Source organism: Sceloporus undulatus, chromosome 3, assembly GCF_019175285.1.
Source record: "Sceloporus undulatus isolate JIND9_A2432 ecotype Alabama chromosome 3, SceUnd_v1.1, whole genome shotgun sequence".
NCBI lineage: Eukaryota > Metazoa > Chordata > Lepidosauria > Squamata > Phrynosomatidae > Sceloporus > Sceloporus undulatus.
This window is the reverse complement of record NC_056524.1, coordinates 122,631,296-122,654,865: the sequence shown is the minus strand read 5'-3', so window position 1 is coordinate 122,654,865 and position 23,570 is coordinate 122,631,296. Positions and strand designations below refer to the sequence as shown.

General features: G+C 39.0%; 1 long non-coding RNA gene across 2 annotated transcripts in view; it reads left to right on the top strand.

Annotated features, from left to right (window-relative positions):
- The first annotated feature begins 19,142 nt into the window (after positions 1–19,142).
- Positions 19,143–23,570, top strand: part of LOC121927169 — a 22,181-nt gene continuing 17,753 nt past the window's right edge. For both annotated transcript variants that reach the window (XR_006103152.1, XR_006103151.1), the window contains exon 1: positions 19,143–19,263. This is a non-coding gene — a long non-coding RNA (uncharacterized LOC121927169). The remainder of the gene's footprint in view (positions 19,264–23,570) is intronic.

Genomic DNA, 23,570 nt, shown 5'->3' with positions numbered 1-23,570 from the left:
ATGAAGCAAATATTTCCCATTTGTTTTTCAAAAGCCCTATCCACCACCACCCCTCATATTCTGGAAACTACCCAAACTGTTTCCAGCATAGCATTGCACAGGTAACAACTAAAGAGCAGGTGCATGCCTTGGGCATTAAGGGAAAAAACCTTTCTGTGAACAATTGTTCAAGTGCCTGATGTGTGTGTGTTTTATATGTAATGACACTGAAGACATGGTTAAATTCAGCAACAATGGGGATCTGGGTGACAGTCTGCGATTAAAAACCTAGAGTTGGTATGATAGATGCTGAGTTACAGAGCTGCAGCTGATCTATTCTCTTAAATGAATCCATTAAAGTTATTTCTTAATCTTGGAGTTGTCTATGTCATGAGTCAGCCTGAAAAGGTTTATTTGTGATTACCATTGAGCATAATCTTTACCCACTTGTGCTGGATGCTATCACATACGTTCTCACGAGTACACTACCCTGAAGTCATTAGAATTGTGTTTGTTTGTTTAAATGTTCTGACTCTTTTTTGTTTTTTGATATTTACACAGAAGTACATTTCACATATTATTTCATACACATAGTCTTGGATCCTACTTTTTTTAAGTGAATGGAACAGATTTTATGGAATTTATATTCCCAGTTTCCCCTTTCCTTCTCAAGAAAATCCTGGGTGATGGAGGACCCTTGAGAATGATGTGAGATATGCCATTGAGGTATGGATAGAAAATCACCTCTCCTTCCTTGAAGAGAAGAGCAAATTGGGATCAATGATTACATCTTATTGTTGATAGAACTGCCTTCATTTGCAACATTATAACTGGAGCATAACCTCAGTACAGTCAAGTACTGAGGGTGCCTGGGAGAGTTGGGAGTCAGGAGCACTGAATTGCAGTGGCTCCAATCCTTTCTCTCGGGCAGATTCCAGATGGTGAGGCTTGGAGACAGTTGTTCCTCAAAAAGGGAGCTCATATCCGGTGTCCCTCAAGGCTCCATTCTGTCCCCAATGCTGTCTAATATATACATGAAGCCACTGCGAGAGATCATCCAGAGACATGGGGTGGGTGTTATGCTGATGACACCCAGCTCTCTCCATGCCTCAGATTACGGCATTTACTAAGGATGACCTCTCTCCTCTGAATGAATAGCTTAAGGAGGTAATGGAATTGATGAGGGAAAGCAATCTGAAACTGAATCCAGACAAAATGGAGGTACTTGCTGTTGGGGCCCCTAATCTAGGTATGGAGATGTGTCAACTGGTCTTGGATGGGGTCACACTTCCCATAAGAGACTGTGTTTACAGTTTGGGGTGCTTGTGGATTCGTCGCTTCAGATGTCAACCCAGATAGATGTGATGACAGGAGTGCTTGTTATCAGCTCCCTTCCTGGAGCCTGGGGACCCGAAAACTGTGGTTAACACATACTAGTAACCTCAAGACTTGACTTTTGTAATGTGCTCTACATGGGGTTACCCTTGTGCCTAGTCCAGAAACTTCAATTAGTCCAAAACATGGCAGCCAGATTAATCACCAGAAAATCTAGTGGTGACCGATTTTAAAATCTCTTCAGAGGGCCTTTTCATCTGCTGCTCCGAAGTTATGGAATGAGCTGCCAGAGGAGATCTGACATATTACCAACCTTGATAGCTTTAAAAAGGCTGTTAAGATGGATCTTTTTCAACAGGCCTTGACTGAATAATCAATTGAGTCGGCCCACTGATATGGATCATCCTAGTGACTACCCCATGATGTCCTGTTTCCTGTTTGTGATTGTTTTCATGGTTTTAATTATATTTATTATAGCTATTGTTATGTTGTAATTATTATGTTGATGTAATTTAAGGAGGGAAGAGATAGTGGGATTTATTTTATTGTATTGTATGGATTTTATTCATGTAAGCTGCCTCAATCTTGTTGGAGAGGCGGTGTAGAAATACTTTTTTGTTGTTGTTGTTTTTGTTATTATTATTATTATTAAAATGTTGTCTAATGCATAGATGAAAAATATTAAATTTCTGTAAATGGCTACTACTGTGGTCTTTTTGCCACTCTGCAAACCAACAACAATCAGAAGGAGGTAATATTTTCTTAACACGTCTTTGAAAAAGTAGTGTTATCTTATTATGAAATGATGTCATTTAAAAGAAAATAATTTGTTAAAACACAATCATTATTGTTTAAAAAATTAGTGTATTGATTAATTTGTTAAATGATTAGATTGTTAAATGAGGAAAATCATTTAAAGCTCATAATTAAAATGGCCAATAATTAATCAAAGTAGTAAGAAACATGAACTGTTACTCAAAATACATAACAATTAACATACGGAATTCTAAAGCCGGTAAACATTTCAATAATTAGAGATAACAAAGGAATTTTAATGGATCATTTCCAGGCTCTGTCTCTTAGCAGATGTCTCCTGTATGCTGATAGGATAATATCATTCACGCCACTAGTGCAATGAGGCAAAGCTCAGCCATATCATCCACCTAACAAATGCAGTAAGGCTCTTTTTCTGGGATTAGATCTTTAAAGGTGAAAGGATTTTGAACTTCCAAAGTGGCTTACGAGTACATTGGTCCCTTACCTTACATGAGGGATCCATTCTGGACTCCCTCCTCCCTGCGTAAGGTGAAAACACGTATGCTTGAGCCCCATTCAATATAATGGGGGCTTGTGCTCGCGGTGTGGCGAAGTGCATGCTCCGCACGCACATACACCATTCATTATTTTGTCATGCGGCTTCAGCATAAGCTGAAAGCTGCATGTAGTGTGCCCACGTATGGCGCGGGTGCACTGTATCTTCAATATTGAATGTTTACATATTGTATGAACTCTCAGTAATTGCTAAATATTCACATAATATTTTATCCTCTTGCATATAGTCAGCTAACTTTAACACATTTTAACACATATTTCATAATAGGCAGCATTTAATATGTGACATTCTGTCACTGAAAGTATGTAATAGTATTCAAGATTAGGGTAAAACACACCTTAAAAGCCAGGCAAGTGTGCTGAGCAAAGGAGTTCTGTGGGGCTAGCGGGGGGGGGGGGCTGAAGGATGCTGCATCCAGCCCCCTCCCACTAGGGACCCATGGTGAGACAACCAGAAGCAGAGGTCCCTGTGGGTCCTGTTTTAAATCCTTGCCACATTATGGCTCACTGGCAGGAGGGGGCTGGATGCATTCTGTTCGGCATTCTGTTCACCAGGGCTGCAGAAGTCCTTCACTCAGTATTACTGCCTGACTTTTAAGGTGAGGTTTAGGAATATTTGTTGTTGTTGTAATGGTGAAACAATTATAAATGTGAAAACAAAACCATGATGAGATCTGAAGGCTATCTTGGGACATCATAACTGCCTAACAGGATGCTAGCCTTGATTTTACCACTAGCTTCCTTTTTGATGCCTTCCAAATTAAAATACAACATGTCAAATAGAAATGGTGAGAATTCTGAATACTGGCAAAAGTAGATAATCAAAATTTCACATTAAAATTAGAAATTGCAAATTATTTGTGACATTATGTTTTATCTTACTAGAAATCTCAAGCTATGGTAAAAAGTTTTGGTGTGAAATATGTCAAATGGCAAATTTTAGAAACTGTGCCTAAAGAGCAATTTCAATTGAAATTATGTCTGAAATAAGGGAAAAATAAATTGCTGGTAATCTATGTCAGAAGTCTTTCCATTCCTCTGATGTCTAGTCATTCCATTTTGTAGGGCAGGAGATTGCTTACAAAAGTAGAGAGGCATATAACAGTGCATCTCTACACACAAGCAATTTCCAGAGTTGTAATAGCAAACCATTATGCAGTTTTTAAGAAATCAAAGCAGGTAGAGAATAAAGCATAGCACACAAATATAAGTGGTCAATACTTTTTCAACTTCTCCCTCTTTATGTATTGCTGGCGGATAGTTATGAGAATTGCTGATAGTGATAAGGCATAGGTTGCAACTCAGTTCAAGAATGAGATGGAGAGAAATACAAGCAGTATTTCCTTTCTTGTGATGACTCACTGTCTTATTTCAGCAAACTGATATCAAGCATGGGGAAACAGATTCTTAACATGCAGGATTGATTGTTTTAAGGAAGGAAATATTGCCAGCATATCTAATTAGCCTTTCCTCATATCTAGTGCACTGGTGCCATCTACAGATGTAATAAGTAAGTACATGAAAGTCTAGATTTCAAGTTATGGATCCTTGCTATGGACTTTTAACAACCACACTTGTGCTTTAAAAGTCTAAGATTGAATATAAACAACAAATTAATAGGCAAGGTTTTTAGTGAGATTATTTGTGTAAATGATACTTACGTGACTGGTTTGTTTGTTTGTTTAATTAAGCTTTACAAGACTAAAATAAACATGAAGCATCTGTAATACATCTATGTAATATTTAATGCATAGTACATTGGTAAGCAGTATAGAAATGTACTTGCTATTGCTACTTGCTAATACAAGCAATAATATCCAATACCACAAATACGTATCACAAAGGTCTACAGAGTTTAGTGCACAGCTAAAAAAAGCGACTTACTGCTGCCAAATTCAGTTCTAATTTGGGATGTATCCTGATATTATCACACTCGTTTTGCTGTCAGTGACACCAGCCGGGTGAATCTCGGGTAACTTCCAGCTAGAATCCAAGCTCAGCCAGTTACCCAGGATTCACCCAGCCAGCGGTGTCAGCAACAAAACACTTGTCATAATATCAGGATACATCCCGAATTAGAACTGAATTTGGTAGCTGTAAGTCACTTTTTTCAGTTGTGCATGAACCTTATGAATACCCATGTGGTTTTTTTTTAAAGGAATTAAACTGGGACAGGGAAGCATATTGATCCCAACTGAATTGCTTTCCTAGGACTAAGCTATAATGAATGTGAATTTGTCCAACACTTACTCCTTCAGTTGGCATCATCCTGCCTTATTTTCCAATCTGTTTCACCTTCTCTGTGCAAAGATTCTGTCTTTGCACAGAGCATTTCCTGTTATCTTTGATATGAGATCAGAGATAATAGGGATGTTTGATCCTAGCCCACTTACATTCTCAGTGGTGACTAGTGGTAACAACGTGTCTTCTGCACCACACTTATATTCATTCCATCATTGGGAACACAAATGCAGGAGTGGTGATGAAAGCCCAATGTTGCCTCCATTCTGAAATGACACATAGGAGGCTTCCCCTTTTCCCTATATCTGTTCCCCATTGGGAATATGGATGGTGATTCAGCTGTTACCTCAAGTCTGGGATTAGCGGTATTGCTGTGCACAATGATTTCTTTCCAAATTAAAGTATCATGGAGGAATCTTCCCACCTCCAAGAGGAGGGGCTTTGGGAAGAGGGAAGGGAGTCCCCCAGACCCTCTTTGAGCTAGATCTAGGCATTCTGGGGTCCATGGACTAAAGGAGAACTCATGAAAATGATTTATAACAAAATGTTATGAATAATAATAGTGGATTTCAAGCTTACAAGATGTTTCAGGTGTGTGAATAAGTGTCCTGGCTTTCTTTATACAGTCACCTCTTTGGCAGTCTTCAACCTTCTTGACTTCTTGTGCTTCAATTAAAAACAAGGATCAAACATCATGAGGGAAAATCTTGCCCCAGATCGGAAAGTGCAGGCATTCAGAAAGTCTGTAGAGTGATGGAGAGAGATGTCTAACAAAAAGGAAAACAAGATCATCTTGCAGTACTACCTTAAAAAAAATTGCAGCAAAAGAATTTCAAAATAAATAAATAAAAACGTTGCCCTGAGGATACAGCAAAAGACAAAACATGGGATAGGAAATTAAAGGACAGGTTCTAGCACAACACTGCATCCCTTTTGCTTAGCTTAGAACATCCCCCTCCTTTTCTGCACAAGTTTGAAGGGAAGAAGCATTATTTTAAAGATTTGCATAAATAAAAATGGCTCAGTGATAGATGAAAATGGAGATTGCAGTTAAGAAAGACTTGGAAGGACAGCTATGGAGGAACTAGATAAGAACCCCATGTGTAAATATCAAAGTCTTGAATACCAAAGCCAGGATCATCTGTGGCATACTGTTTCCACTTTCTATGTACGATTTTGAAACATGAAGAGTAAAGAAAGCTGACAGGAAGAAAATCAGCTCATTTGAAATGTGATGCTAGACAAATATAAGTCTGAAAGAAAATCAAACCTGAATTTTCACTAGAAGTATAAATGATTAAACCTGAGCTGTCATATTTGGACATAGGACGAGATGACATGACTTATTGGAAAAGAAAATGGAAGGTAACAGAAAAAGAGGTAGACCACATTACAGATGGATTGGCTCAATAAGTGAAGTCACATCACAGAGTGTGAAGGGTCTGTTGGTGACCAGAAGTCTGTCATTTAAAGAATCATAAAAGTTTAATCTGACTGGATGGTAACAACAACAGGAAGAGCAACTTCCAACACAGATTGGAACCTGTAGCAGAAGATCGGCTCGTTACTTTACTTTGGGAGCTCTCAACTCATTGTCTCAACAGAAACATGTTGGAAGAAGGAGATTTCAAGGGAGTACTATGAGGCTCTCCCTATTTCCCAAGAGTCATTTGGGATGTTAGGAGATTCAGAACAGCCCTATCAGAGCAAGTAGTGCACAGAGTCTAGACTGAAGTACAGCAGCTACTACACTTTACTACTCAGCCAGCTACCTTGAAGAAGGAAGCATGGAGACTGAAACATTACTTTAAAAGTGTGTGTGTGTGTGTGTGTGTGTGTGTGTGTGTGTGTGTGTGTGTAAGGTATCCAAACTAGTTACTGATAAATTTTAAGCAACTCTACTTTCATTTATTGAAACATAACTAAATAGTTACTTCATTACTTTTAAGTCATCTGAAGGCTGCAAAATCCACTCACCTTTTCCCATTAACAGCAGCATAAGCCCAACAAAAATCCTCCTGCTCCACACACTCATAACTTGGAAAGTTATTTCCAAGCTCTGAGAAGCAACACAAAAAAGGCAGAAGAATAAGGATTAAGAATCAGGCAGTAGAAAGCAGCAAAAAGGCAGCAGAAAATGTCACAACTGATCATGAAGATATCCTCAGAGGAAAGATATTAGCTATTATCTATATTAAAGAGAATGCTCTTTAGTTATTTATTATTTTAAAAAATGAGCTGTAGTCTCTGAGAAGTGTTAAAATAATTCTTGCAATAGATAAACTGTAGAAAATAAGAATAGTGGCTTGCTAAGGCTGGGTTTAACTGGTTTGAGTGTAGATAACACAGATGCACATTACCGGAGTGCATGTAGACATATTACTGCAGCTGTTGTAGATAAAGTGATGTGCTCTTGATTACATCGTATCACCAATTTTCTTCCCCCAAATACTGCCCCAGGACAGTTATGCAAGTTGTAGGACCACTCACAAGACACCACGAAAGCATCTTTACAACTTTACATGGTATATTAAACTGTTCATCAGACCAATGTAAAATTATATTTTGTGTCTTCATGCATAATATCAGTTCCCGCAATAAATAACAAAATATATCAGCAGAGGAGACATGCAGATTTTAAAAACAAAATAACATATTTACTGTCAAATGTTGTTTTCAAATTTCATTTTCATCACCCTGCCCTTTTCCCAAATGCTACAAGTGATAATATTGTAACAAGGCATTTGAGACTTTGTTTATATTTAAACATGGAAACACAATCTGTGTTCTCAACTACACTTTACTCCAAATGCATTTGTTAAAAGCTTATCACAAGAACTTTAAAACCGGTTCCAGCTTCCGACTTTGAAAAAGTGCTGGCAGAGCATGGCTGGGACCTGGCTTGGACTTGGGCTGATGGTAGGTGGCAATTAGATGGTGATTTAGCATGCAATAATCCCTGCCTCCATCCCGCATCCCAGCTCCAGCCCGAGAAGCTGGAGCCAGTTTTAAAGTTCATGCGATAAGCTCCTTAGTCTGTTTAGTATGAGTGGTAAGATGCTATTTCAAGAAAGCATTTGTTGCTATCATGACTGCAAATCTTCCCATTGTGATTTGTGGAAAAACTGGCAGCATAGATATGCACTGAAGCAGTACCTCATGCCTCCAAAGCCTCCTGGTTCTGAGGGTGCAAATACTGAGGGTACAAATACTGAGGGTGCTTGATATTTTTCCATGCTGCCCACTCCCTCCTACTGAGCTCTGTGGTGCTGGCTGTGATTTCAGAAATGTGGAGAGTGAGAGAGTAAGGAGGAGAGCAACAGCCAGGGAGACCCCTATAGGGTCCCCAGCTGCCTTTCCAAGGCAGCCATCAGCAGCAAGAGCCAGCAGCACATATTTTTAATTCTAAAATTCCTTTCTTTTCAAGACAGTGCTCTCACCCTGAGTTTCCTCTTCACATCTTAAAATTTCTCCTTTCATCCTGAGGTCCAGAGAAGACGGTCTAGACCCTGGGATCTAGGAAGCCTATTCCTACAGAGACTTGATATTTTCCTTTGTATTGTGTTCAGTCCACCATTCTCATTATGGATAAATTTGGTATTAGATAGCAGAAAGCATATTCTGAAGTTAATGTGTCCCCTGGAAACAGTACATCTACAATATCCTGCAGTGGAGATCTGAAAATTGTTGTCATGTTGCCTCCCATGCCCCCTCCAATATATTAAGAATATTATTTGTATATTTGTATTGTTAATGGAATGTCTAAGTTTGTACATGTTAAGTCTCCCTTATCCAAAATGCTTGGAACCAGAGATGTTTGGGAGTTGGGATTTTTTTCCCCCCAACACTGAATACCTTGTGTCCCACACCACACAAACCATTTGGAACAAAGAGTCAAGCTTCATCTTCTGAAAGTATCGCTGTTAGTTCAGCCTCTAACTATTCCAATGCTAACAACTGATTTCCTTAGTATGTGTGTGAGTGAAAGTGCTTGCTGTGTGATTTCCCCTTTAATAAAAGATACAATCCATTTAGAGAATTCTGGCTCTGTGAGATTCCTTAAGTCTCCTTTCCCATGGCATACATATGGGAATGACCATTTGGGCCATTCCAATTCAATCTCAGTTGAAACCAGACAGATATTCTGTTAGATTTCAGCTAGACTCCTCAGTATTGCTAACCAACTCACTTCCACGTAGCAATCTGGGCATGATACATTCTGAAACCTTCTCCTGATTGGAGAGCCATCTTTGGAACCAGTAACATATTGCACTACCCTTTAAATTGCTATAAAGCAACCTTTTTTTTTTACATCACTAGCTCTTGTATGCATATATGAGTGAATGTCTCTGAGCGGAAGTTGATTTCCCCTTGTTATAAATAATATCAGTTAATTTAGAACCTGCCTCTGGAGTTCTGGGTTTGGAACTTATACACATAGGCTAAAATTCCTAGCTAGAGTTACCCTAGCCCTCTCGCTGGTCTCTATTAAGCTAAATTAATTTCCCCATTGAATTCAATAAGTGGGTACCCTCTTGGGACCCCCTACAATTTGGGTAACACTGTCTAGTTTGCCTTGAGAATATGCACACAACATCCTATAAGCTAAATTCAAAGACAAGACACTGTGGAAGACCAATGAGAAACTGATATAGCTTCAATCACCTTTTTCTAAGTTTAGCCTAGAAGTTTATCGCGCCGGGGTTAAAATGTTCCCTGGTGCGTACTAACATGCCCGCGCGTGGGTGCACACAGAACGTGACGGGAACGTGATGGGGCCCAGAACCCCATTTTACTGCACACCGGAACGCCACCTTTGCCGCTGGGTGTTCCCATCGCGTTCCAGAAATGGTGCCCTCTGGAACTCAATGGGAATGTGATGGGAATGCCCGGCGGCAAAGGTGGTGTTCTGATGTGCGGTAAAATGGGGTTCTGGGCCCCATCACGTTCCGTGTGCGCCCCGCGCAGGCACGTTAGAACACACCGGGGTTAAAACGTTTTAACTCCGGTGCGATAAACTTCCTAGTCTTTGCCCCACTGGAAAAACAACAAATTCTGCACCCTTGCTCAAAGCTACTTTTGTCTGCCTATTTCTCCCCTTGGCAGCTGGTGACTGTCTTCCCAGACAGGTAATGAATCCACTCCTCAGACGAATCTAAATTTCAGAGAAGCTACCCCAGGTGCTGAGTCTCTTTCCCCCAAATAGGTTCAACATCTCAAATAACTGGGGCATGGCTGAATTTTAAAGACATATATTCAGGGAATATTGACTTCCCCACTGGTGTGAATGCAACACATACAACTGATCTCCTCCCATTCCCAGCTATATAATGCATTGGCACATATTTTATTGTTAGACCCAGAATATATTCTGCTTTCTTTCCTCATTCCTTGGACAATCCACAATACTGTCACTTCAGCGAGGCTACAGTGGCAGAATCCCTGACAGCCTGACAAAGGCTAATGAAAACTTCAAAGCTCCATTTGGAACTTATAGAAAGCGATGGTGCTCTCAGCAGGATCATAACAGGTACATTCAAGTCAACCATATGAGAAAAAACAAAAAGGTGTTCTCTTCTGCTGCTGAGATATCTAACTAAAAGTCAAGCTAAACAAAAAAGGGAAAAGAAAAAAAATCTGTGTTTATTTAAAACTATACAATCTCCTCCGGCACTCTGAAAGTGTCTGCTTGTGGGAGAAATGGCATATGCAGCAAAGTGAAAAACTTCGTGAAGGTCAAAAGAGAAGCATTTCGCATTAAACATTTAAAAGTCTGTCAGGCTCGAAGAGTAAATATACAAATATAGATGGCATTCTGTGTCACCCAGTGTAAATGCCTCAAATTCTGAGACATTTCGTTATACGGTGTGGTCTCCAAAAGAAAAAGAAAAAAGGCTAAATTTTAATCCTGCAGATGAGAAAGGATTTAAACATGAAATTCACATTAACAACAACAAGAGTTAGACATTTCAATTCCTCAGGCACCTCTTTGAAATATTACCACCAAATGCCAAGAGCTTCAGTTGCTCTAGTAATTGATTTTAGTTTGAGGGCTCATGCCCTTAATATATTAGACTCAGAAGCCTAGTCTGAGTTTTGCTTAAGAAAATAACTGTGCTATAGAGCAGGACAGACTGCTGTCTTCTACAAGAATCAGTAGAAAGAATATACCTTTACATTTTAGAGCAACGGTAGTTGTCAGTCCAACAAGGAGTGGCGGTCATATCCAGCCCAGATCAAGGAATATTTCTAAAACAGTAGCAATAACTAAACCATTAAGTATTGTATCATGAATAAGTAGTCTAAATACTTCAGACGCACAATATGCAGCAGCGTTAACTAACAGCAGTTCAGTCTAGTCAAATCACTTTTCACTATATGTTTTTTTTTTTCTGGATCTACCGGAAAGACATGGATTGTGTTAGTGTACCCTAAACCCCTCCTGCTGGATATGCAGTTTCATAATTAATATCTAGAGTTGGGCATGTTTCGAGAGTTGGGAGGTTTTGATGACCTGTGGAAGCTAGGCATTGTATGTGTGTAGGAGTCATACAGACTGGAGGGCATGCAGAGACCTAGGTAAAATTAAGGAAATGCATTTCTGATAACATCCACCACTACCACCATCACACCTGGCTCTGTGCATTTCTGCTTACAATGGAAACAGATTTCCATTGAAAAGCAACCAGTGACCATACTTTTCACCTCACCTTCTGATAATGTTTCCACATCCCTTTTCCTACTTAATCATCAAGTTGTCTCAAATCTAATCAGTAAATTGTCATTTCGGTTCTAGAGCCATCAAGCCATTCCAGACTCTTTTGTCGGTTCCCTGGGAAAGCCATCAAGGCCTTTGTCGCATCAAATATCACACAATGTATCATACTTAAGGGTATGAAATGGTGTATAAATATCTGCCCCAGCTCTAGCGACTTTGTTCATAGACCCTGTGTTCACAGACCAGGATCCCTCTGTGTAACCTTCAGATGTGTTCTGAACCACTCTGCATTTTCCACAGACCTCTTTTCAGGATCAGTAATTATTGCCCTCTTTGACTCCCTGCAGAGCCACCCTAATCTTTTCATAACAGGTGTGTTAGATTGTAAATTAAGAGAATAATATGAAGTCCTGCATTTGTAACATTCAATATGGCACTGCAATTCAGTGGAGCATCAGGACACAGTAAATATGGGGGAATAATATCTTTAATTATTTTGAATATCTTTATTAAATCCAAAACATCTACATGCTTTTGTATATATACTTTTTACAAGAACTGATTGCATGACTCACTCCTTACTTACTTACACTGGATGACCCCTTGCAAATAGACAAATTATTGGGCTGTTACAACAAAATAATTATTTTACAATATGGTCTTTATTATTTTGTTATCTACATACTAATGATATCACATTTCCCCTATCTTTTTAGCTCATTTTTCCACTGAGGAAGACGCGTAGTCAAAATGCATTTGGTTTTATTTGGTTTTATTGCATTCTTTACATATATCTTTTACCACATGTCCTCTGGAAGTGCATACATTGATGTTCACACATGCACTGTAGTGCTGGGAGAAATGTGGTGTTGTTTATCTTGACCAGCCCCTTGCAATTGCAGGAATCCCCACCTGGCTCAATCCTTGCAGATGGCCATCCAACCTGTGTTTCAAATCCTTCAAAGAAGAAAAGTCTGTCACTTTCTGATGTCTGTTGGATAATCAAACAGCTCACATTGTCAGGCAAATGTTCCTGCTGTTTAGTCAGAACCTGCTTTCTTCTAACATGAATACATGGGTATGGCTCCTATTTCTGGAGCAGAACAAAGCAAACCTGTTCCCTCTTTCATGTGACAGCTTCTTTCATGTGAAGATAGCTGTCATTGTCACCTTTTAGTGTTCTTTTTTCCAGGCTAAACATACCCAACTCTGTCTACCATTCTTCATGCAGCTTGGTGTCCAGATCTTTTATCATCTTGGTTGCCATTCTCTGGACATGTTCCAGGTTGTCAGTCACCTTCTTAAATTATTGAAATATTCTTACTCTTTTCTGAAGGTGTAGGATATAATTTTTCTTTTTCTTTTTCTTTTGTTCCTATGTATCATAGTGGTTTTAAACACATTCTTTCTGAAATGGAGTGCAGGCATAAGCAAGATATTGCATGTTGGATTCCTATAGCTTGTTTCATTGACTCCCCCACCCCCTGACCTAGGCTGTCACTTTAAGGGGGGGATAGAAGCTCTTAGGGTCTCCATAGGTCAGAAGTACCTAGGGCATACTTTAACCTGTACCTATGCCTGTGTGAGAGTGAATAGATTTGAAAGACTGTTTTAACATGTGTTTGCAAAACATCACTAAAGCTTCCTATGCATTGTATGGAGGCTTTTCAATCTCTTTGCTTTTTTTCCCTTCTATTTTCCATACGGCACATTGTTTTCTGTTGTTGTTATATGTCTTCATACTGAATCCAGTTTAGGACAGCAGTCACTAAATGTCTTAGGCGCGGTACATACCACTCCAAAAGGGTGAGCTGGAGGCGTCCGTTTTAACTCCAGAAGGACACCACAGCAGGCAAACCACACAGCGTCCCTCCGCAGTAAAAAGAACCCAGAAAAAACGGGTTCTTTTTAAGGCTCCGGGCACACCTCATGAGTGCACCATTGGCTGCTCTTCACTTACATCAACATGGAGGCACCCATGTGGATGGGACGCCACCATGATACTGCCACCATATTACACTACGGTTCAGGAGTGTGCAATTACTGCATGCTCCTGAACCCTAGTATCGGCGGTGGCACGCCCTTTTGGCCCATCTGTCCCCGGCTATAGTTTATTTTCTGTTACTACAGACATTCCACCTTATCATACAGTTCCTTAAAAACTTTGAAATTGTTGTTATGTGCCTTCAGGTTAATGCTGATTTACGGTGACTCTATCAGACTGTTGTTTTGGGGGCTTTTTTTGGGTGGTGGTGGCAAGATTTATTCAGTTTGACATTGCCTTCCTCTTATGCTGACAGTGTATGACTTGCCCAAAGTCACCCATTTGTTTTATACTGGGTCCTAGTCAAACACTTAAGACTACTACACCACACTGGTTCCCAGTATTGTATATTCTAGTTATCCCATTAGGAAGGATAGCTCCTCTCTACTTGGTTCCTTCCAAAAGCAAAATTTTCAATTGTGTGTGTGTGTGTGTGTGTGTGTGTACACATATGCATGTCCAACTATGGTTTCAAACTGTATGGCTTCCTTTTTATCCTTGCTACCCACCTATTCCTGCAGTTAGCATTGCTGGGCATCCACTGAGCTATCCTAAAAATAAAACTAGATCCATTATAAGATTAAGGTATTCTGATATAAGAATAGGGACTTGCAGTGTTTCTATGAAATGCTGGAAAATCATTTTGAAGCTAGACATAACTTGCTGTGGTACACATTTGAAATAAAAATGCCTGTGTATAAATGCTAAAGCAATATACAAGCACAACCTGTCATTTCACAAACTGCCATTTGAACAGCTGATAACAAATAGAAGGGCAAACACAATTTTAATCAAAAGAACTATTGGCCTCTTGTCTCAAATTCAATGCAGGACAAGGCTAATGCAGAGTAAATGTATACAGGTCCTTACAGACAGGAGAAAGCTTTGAGCAATATGTGACAATGGAGTGTGGGCTTATAAAGAGGATAGTTGACGAATGAGACATTATAAGCAAGGTCCTATTTTCAATGGCTACATGTTGGGGAATATATTGATCCAGTGTGTGGCAACTGTTGAAAAAGCAAATACCATACCAAGAAAGCAATCAGTATCATAATGCCATTATACACATCTGTAATGCAGCCATGCAGGAAATACTTGCAGTCCTGGTCACCACACCTCAAAAAAGCCATTGTAACACACACACCCCAACCAACCTGGATTGCTTTAAAGGGAAATTAAACAACTTCATGGAACATTAAAAGTATGTGTGGCTACTAGTCACAATGGCTATATATTACCCCCAGCATCAGAAGCAAAATACCTCTGAATAACAGTTACTGAGAAACACATGCAGGTAGGTACTATTGCACTCGTGTCTTGTTTGTGGGCTTCCCATGGCTGACTGGTTGGTCATCGTACAAAAGAGAAAAACTGGATTAGGTAGGCTTTTGGTCTGATTCAGCATGACACTTATGTTCTTAGAGGTGTCATCAAATAGCTGTGTCATCTTCCATAAACAGGGCTGGGAGTTACAAACCATGGTTAGGCAGCACCAGGCCAAGTGACGGAGAGAAACAGTAGAACAGATCTCAGATTGATATGGAGGTTATTAGAAACACTTCAGGGTAAATATAAGCAGTTCACTGTAACACAATCTGATCATTTGAGACCAAGGTCTAGTCCGCACTGCATAAATAAAACAGTTTGACACATCTTTAACTGCCATGGCTCAGTGCTATGGAATTCTGAGAATGGTAGTTTTGTGAGATATTTAGCCTTCTCTGTCAGAGAGCTCTGGTGCCACAACAAACTAGAAATCCCAGGATTCCATAGCACTGAGCCGGGGCAGTTGAAATGGTGCCAAACTGCATATTTTTTCCTGGACCTTAGTCTTCTCTAGACCAGGTTTTGGTATTGTTTGTTAATTACGAATGTGACAGTGAGAGGTTTGACACACAAACAAAATGTCTGCCTCCCACTGCTATTGAACCTTCACATATAATCATCTCTTTGGTACTAGAATGCCCTCATACATATTTCATATCCTTCTGCTTGAGTCTAATCGCTTATTTCTTTAATTGGTCTTTACGTCCTTCATTCAAAGAATACAGTCTCACCTCCCACATATTATATTACCTTATAGCTAATTCTATAAGGTGGGCAATGACTAGTCCAAGGTCTCCAGGTAATCATTCGTGCCTGTGAACAAACATGGGAACTGTTAGACAAAAGATGCAGGTCTATAGGATTTTTGGAAAATGTTTTAGCATTCTAGTATTTCCACTTCTTGAAGCCCTGTAGGTAGATAGCCAAAAGATAGTTTAGAAAGTTCAACTCGCTAAGCATCAGCTCCACCATGTGGCTCCTCTGAGAAAGTTCACTTTTAAAAGGTAACGAAATACAGTAAAAGGACTTAATCCAATCAACAATATTGGGTTTTTATGCCTCTTCATCAAAAATTAAAATCATTTAACTTAGTTAATTGAACTAATTGCCATACTTGCTGCTGATGGTGATGACTGTTGCTGCTACTGCATACACTTATTATGGTCAGAAAAAAACTTAGCAAGTGTTAAAAACATTTGAAACCACTACACGGTATTTGTTGTTGTTGTTACGTGTTCAAGTCAGTTCCAACCTACAGCAATCTTAAGGGGTTCATGGGGTTTTCTTGGCAAGATTTGTACAGAGAAAGTTTGCCATTGCCTTCCCCTGAGGCTAAGAGCATATGACTTGCCCATGGTCACCCAGTGAATTTTATGGCTGAACTGGGAATCAAACCCTGATCAGCAGAGTTGTAGTCTAACACTCAAACCACTAGGCCATGCTGGCTGTCATATCTTTAAACAATTAAGCTCTAATATTATTTTCCATTCTAATAGTAAATATTTTCCAGCCAGCTTTTAGGTAAATGGTTTAGCCTGGTTCCAAAATACTTGTTTTCGCAGTAACTAAAATGGATCTAAAACTCTGGTTTTCACAGTGACCTCATATATCTAATTGCCAATAGTTAATAAACAGCTGATAATTCTCTCTTAAAATTTACAGTGAATATTTTCCCCAAAATCTGTTGATTGGGTTCTCTCTTTTTCATCTTGAAACGATCAAGACACTGAAACCGAAATCTAGTATTATGCTGCCACTGCAACACCAGTGTTGCAATGGAGCTGCCTGAAAAACATATGAGGCGCCATGAGCCGTACACTTTGAGTCATGTTGAAAATGAGTGTGTGTATGTGTCCCAAAGTAAGCAGTTATAGGAGACACAGGAATCCTTCCTGGGAGACAAGGCTACAGTCCCAACCATGCAGGATAAAATCCAAGATGCACTTCCTTGGAAGTCAGTCCCACTAAGCTCAATAGGTCTTGCTTTGGAATAGGAATACATAAGACTGCTCTGGCAAAGGTGAGGTGGGGCAGGGACGTAGCCAGGATTTTGGGAAGGGGGGGGTCCAGACTAAGTGCCACCATTATAATGGGGCTTGGGCGCGGCGGTGCAGCAGGTTATTCATTTTTCTAAAGGAAGGGGGGGTCTGGACCCCAAGGACCCCCCATGGCTACGTCCCTGGGTGGGGGGGTTAGCAGGGAAACATTCATAAAACTTCATATTAAGAGGTGTGCAAGAAGCAAAATGGATTTAGATGCTACTATGCAGAACCCCAATAATAATCTCCCCTGTGCAGTTAGCCCTCCTTATTCATGGATTCTTTATCAACAGATCCAACTATCCATGGTTTGAAAATATTGTGTGTGTGTGTGTGTTACCCAAACCAAACCTTGATTTTGCTATTTTATATAAGCGACACCACTTTTCTATGCCATTGTATATAATGGGACCTGAACATTCAGCAAGATTGGTCACTGGATCTTCCAGGACCAGTCATATAACACTTATTTTACAAGATCTACATTGGCTGCCCATTCACTTCTGAGTGCAATACAAGGTGATGGTTATCACCTATAAAGCCCTAAATGGCATGGGCCCAGGGTACTTGGAGGACCGCCTCTCCCCATACAGTCCGCCCCGCACTCTCAGGTCGGGCAGGAAGAATCTGTTAAGAGTTCCTAAGTTGAGATACATTTCATTTTCTCAAAGGGCATTTTCCATCTCAGCCCCACAGATCTGGAATTCTCTGCCCGACGAGCTCCGTTCGGTCACCTCTATAGACTTGTTTAGGAAAAATTTGAAGACCTATCTTTTCCAACAAGCTTTCTCCCATGTTCCTTAATTATACCATCCGTCCTCCCCTTGTTGCACATTTGTTCAACCCAGCTATTGTTTGTATTGGGTTTTTCTTTAAATGGTTTTATGATGTAATGTTTTAGGTTGTATTCTGAAGTTTTAATTGGTGCAGGAAGATTGTTGGATGTTACTGGGGATATATGTTGTTATTTCACTGTATTATTTTTGTATGTTGTGAACCGCTATGATCTACCCAGGAATAGTGGTATACAAATAAAAAAATTATTTATTATTATTATTATTATTATTATTATTATTATTATTTGATATCCACTGGTGTCCTGGAACCAAATCCCATCAGATATCAGAGGCTCACTGTATTTGTAACTGACATGCCAGTGTATCAATAGCACAAGAATACCTCTATCTGGAGTGGCACTGCCTCAGTTCTGCACAGAGACCAGCATGTTTTGGCTCTTCTTGAATTGTTTTTCTTCTAGCTGATAATCCTAAAAAAAAAAAATTGTAAGGAAGAACTAATGCCTGGGTTTGCTGTCTTACTTCTCCTCCCTAATCTCTTTTCCTTTTGTGTCGTATCTTTTAGATTGTAAGCCTAGGGGCAGGGACTGCTTACTCTTGATCTTTGTAATCTGCTCTGGGAGTCTTTTTCTGCTGAAAAGCAGGATGAAAATGCTTTGAATGAATGAAGGCTACTCAGAAGCCAAGCTGCTATATAATGCTAGAGCCAAGGACTTGCTTACTTCTGGTTCTTATAGAAATCTCCTATACTGACAGTGAGTTGTTATGTACCTCCTTCACAATTATTTTTAAAAGGAATGATTTTAGACTCCTTTTAGTAGTCTTTAGAGGTTATTTTGATGTGTTTTAAATATCTTTTTATCTTTGTATTGTTTCAATTTGTTTTTATTTGTTCATTGCTTTGAGAGTCCTTGTGGGCTGGGAGGCAATGCAGAAATATAATTAACATATTTTAATACTTTATATATAGGATATAAATCATTGCTAATTTTTTATTTATTTATGTTGTTCAGCTGCAGTTGTTTTTATATGTCCTTATCATATACTAGCTATGGCTAATGAGAATTGTTGACCAAAAACTCCTTGTGCTGCATTTTTGTTGTTTTCCCTCAAATGGGCTGCTGCTGAATGAAGGTCACTCTGCCTTTCCCTTTTTAATTTTTATCTAATCTTTAAATTTTGTTAGGCTTCTGTTTGGCTTGGCATTTGTTTTATGTTTATTTCTCTTTATCTACTTGGCTGGTCCCTTTGGATCTCTGAAAATCCCAGCAGTGGCTGCTGCTGCAAGACACTCTTCACTTGTGGCTGGCTTTATTTGGATCTGTTTGGTGAGAATCATGAATTAATCTCTGGGGAAGAAAAAAGGAGAAGAGGATATGCTCTGACTCATATTCTACTTTTAAATCTTCCAAACTGTGCAGTGATGAGCTCCTGCCACTACAAGATCTGGTAGGTGACCTGTCTAGTTGTTTTTTTTAACCTCCTCTAACAATGTAAGATCTTAAAATCTAACCCAGAAACTGGCCTAGAAAATGATCCTAAGGCTGATCAGCATCTTCCTGTAATTGATCAGTTCTGTGAAGGAAATGTACTAACTCCCAACCAACTTCTCCATTCAGCTTTGGGGGAATCCCTCTACAAATATAAAATGTGGTGAGGATTTCCCAAAAGAGCTTCTTCTGAGTTCTTCCGAGATCATTGCTTCCTTACAAAAGAGACAATTGTGTCTGTATTTAAACAATTAAACCAGCAGTTTTTAAACTGCACAACAGGACAGATACCACTCTTCCCAAAGAAAGGAAGAATGAAAGTATATGATTGAATATGTACATATCTGTGAGCATTCTGCAGTTCATTTCATCAAAAGTTATTAGAAGATCAATCCATTTTCCATAAAGGGAGATAGACTTCAGAGAAATAAGAAAAACAGGTCTGTGCCTCAGCTGCAAAATTATTGTATTTTACTGCATATTGTAAATAACTATCTGAACAGAAGTTGTTGTTCTCATTGTCCTGGATACTATGAATAGAATCTAGCTCTGTTGACTTAAATAAAGTAGAAAAAAAATCCCAGGAGCATATTTTAAGATAAGGGTTCTTTTGACCTATTGTCAGTCAACAATCTCTCAGATGCTAATAAAATTGAGGAGCTTTCTTTCTTTCTTTCTTTCTGAAATTTCCACAGCTCAGGTATTTTGAGAGCAATTGTTGTAAAAAGCATTCACTTAAAAGTTTATATTCCAAGGCAGAACCTCTCAACCTGTTCTTCCTACAAAAAGCATATTAATTGTTCCATCTGAAAAGAACTAAAGCTTAAAAGAGCTCAGGGTCCATTTTAACCGTATGTCAGAATCTACACCAACACAACCAAAAGAACTGACAAAGTTAACTGTGGAATCCCAATACAAAGTCAAACTCTGGCCTTTTCTGACGATATTATTGTTTGAAGAAGGAAGTCTTGTTCAAGTCTAAAGACACTCAGGAGGAACCTGGTGAGATAAAAGAAGATAATACTGCAGATGGCCACATAGAGAATCAGCAATCTTTGGTGTCAACAAAACTAACTCTGCACCACATGAAGAAGATGAAAGTGGCCCTAACATGAAAGACCTAAGAAGACAGATTTATTGTGACCTTGAATGATTTCCAAGGGAAATTGTGCCGTTTTCCACACAAGCTCAGCAATGACTTTTTCACCTGTGAGACAGTCTTTTCATGGTGTGGTATAGTGGTTTGAATGGTGAACTATGACTCTGGAGATCAAGGTTCAGTTCCCCATTTGAGCATAAAAACCCACTGAGTGACCTTGGGCAAGTCACACTCTCTCAGCCTCAGAGGATGGCAATGAGAATTTTCCTCTGAAGAAACTAGCCAAGAAAACCCTACATTAGGTTTTCCTTAGGGTTACCATAAGTCAAAAATGAGTAAGAGGATCATAACAACAACAAATTCAGCCCATAAGTAACATTTAACTCTGTGAAACTAGCTAAAATTGTAAAGGAAGGCCTGATCCAGACCGGCGCTTTGCACCGGCCTGGACATGTAGTAGGGTTGCCTGTGGGTGGAGCAACTGCACGCCCCGCAACCCTACTATGTGGTGGCGTCCTAACAATGGTGGTGAACTGAGTACATGGGTGCCACCATTTTGACGTAAGTGCCATGCGCCATCCACATGGCACCACACGTCACTTACGTCAAGAGTACGCCAATGGTGCACTTGTGTTGTCAGTGCAGCGTTGCACAAAGAACTCAGAAATTCCCGGTTCTTTTTGCTCCACAGTGGCAGTGTATTCTGAGTATTCTGCTTGTGCGGACATGATCCAAGCCTTGGCAAGAAAGAGACTCCTTCAACCTTCACTTTGATTTTGGAGCAACTACAGTCAGGTCAGAGCTATGCTTGGAAAGCACCTGGCCATAGTAACCCCTCCCTTTATGGGTTTCCTTCAAGGGAAGTAAAACTTCTGATGGCTACAGCCACTTTGGGCATTGCAGGATCACTATTTTCTTGTGCTTTTTTTGCAGGGGGGGGGGCATGCAGGCAACCAGCATCAGCCTCATGAATAGCCTTTAGGGTCTGCACTTTTGTTAACTCTTATTGCCACAAATGAGTCCAAAAGGAGCATTCAGGAACTGCTACAGAAAATAATAGGAAACTGACACAGATCCCTCTGCAGCATTACAGAAATTCCAATTCCATCTGGAAATGACTGGGATAGGAGAAATAGCAATTCAATTAAGTTTATTTATTTACCCAGCTTTCCCAAACAGCACAGGACACTGAGGACTGCAGAGAAAAAGGCAAACAGGACAAAATTGCCATTTTTCTTCCAGCACCAGGGGAACTCTAGTAACCAGAAGACTGGAAACAACCCAGTAGTAAGGATCAGTTTCTTTTTCTCTCTTCACTTTTCTTTTATCTTCATTAAATTCCTTATTATCTGGTTGTATGGGGTGAGGGTGTTCAACATTTATGTTCTTTTGTCATTTACATATGAATAAGACTTCTATTTTCTGCAGGAATCTATCTTGTTTGTTGATGTTTCCTTGTCTCTATTCATTATCCATGCTGGTATTCTCTTGAACACTGTTGAGGTTCTGCTGAGCTTTGATTCTTGTGGTTCTTGTTTACCCTCAAAAGATGGAGAAATATGACCCACTCAACCCTACTTTTGAACTTCCATTTTACCAATCCAGACTCAGGCCTGTTACAGACAGGCCAAAATAAAGCTGCTTCGAGTCACTTTGGAGGTATGGTATTTCAATGATGCACAGTTAAAGGATGTTTCCATTTAGAGGAACTGATCCAGGAGAAGTTACTTAAGAATTAATTAAGAATTTATTAAGAATAAGCTGATAGAGGATTGTGACCAGAATTGTTAGTACTCATTTCTTTCTCAGCAACATCAGGAATGCTTCCAACAACTCATTCATTCTCTCATACATACATACATACATACATATATTAGAATGTGTATACTAAACACATGAAAATTATATATTTTTTTAAAAAATAAGAAAACACTGCAGTTTACTAATCCATATATCCTGCCCTCCCAATTTACATGATGCATGATAAATTAATTTACAACATTAAAATTATGAATTAAGAAAAGGTTAAAAAAAATGGGGAGCTGAAGAGAAAAGTATTCAGATTCTGTTTAAATGTCTAAAAGTTACAGAGTGAAAACTATTCTTAATCATATCCACTGGGTGGCAGCCTAACTCCACTTTCAGACTGAAAATAAATTCGGCATCTAGCTCTTCTAGGTCTGTTCTAGACTGCCTTTAAAACACTTGTTCCTTTGGATATTCCAGAAACGTTGCTGAAAATGTTTGACTTATTAGTATTAGCCCCAAAATGTATTAACATTACTAATTGTTTTAGGGTGACCAGTTGCAATGTATTATTTTTGTTATTTTTAATTAATATTATTTATTTTTTCTACAATTAATATTTTATTAGTTTTCCCTTATCATACAACACAATACAACATAAACTACTCTATTTCCTATCCCCAACAAACTGACTGACAGAAAAACATCCCTCCCAAAAAATAACAAAGTAACAACACATAACAACCTATAACATTACCTTACTTCATCCCCACTTCGCCTACTATCACTTTGCCTTCTTTCTTCTATCCCTTCTGCTTCTCTCTCTCCTACATACTTTCTAATCCATTCTTTGTCTCCTCTTACCCTCTTTCTTATCTACCTTCTTTTTATTATTTCCTTGTTATAATCCCGCTTTCATATTATCTATTCCTACCCTTTCCTACCTACTCATACCTTATAACTTCAAAACCTCTAACTTTTTGTGTTTATTATATCAACAATTTCCATTCTTTACCTATCTTCCCTATTCTAAAAACAAAAAGAAAAAAGAAAAACACTACAAAATGTAGAACTTTATTATGCTTTTACCTTCCTTAGTTCTTTGCCTTGGTGACTTTTTTTTTTGCTACAGTGCACTTGTCATACTCTATCTAACTCTCCTTTAAACTACTTTAATCCTTTTTAGTTATTTTATATACACATATATGCATCTATTATTTTCTACTATTTTGTACATCCCTAATATTGTGTAACCTGACTCATTCCTTTATCATTCTGTCCATCCATTTTGAGATAGCTTTTGTCTTCTGACTTTGTGCGAAGGCAATTCTTGCAATTATCAATAAGAAAAACAATATTTTTCCATGTTTTTCTCAATTTGTTCATCCATTATTCCTAATTTTTTTTTAAAAAAACACCTT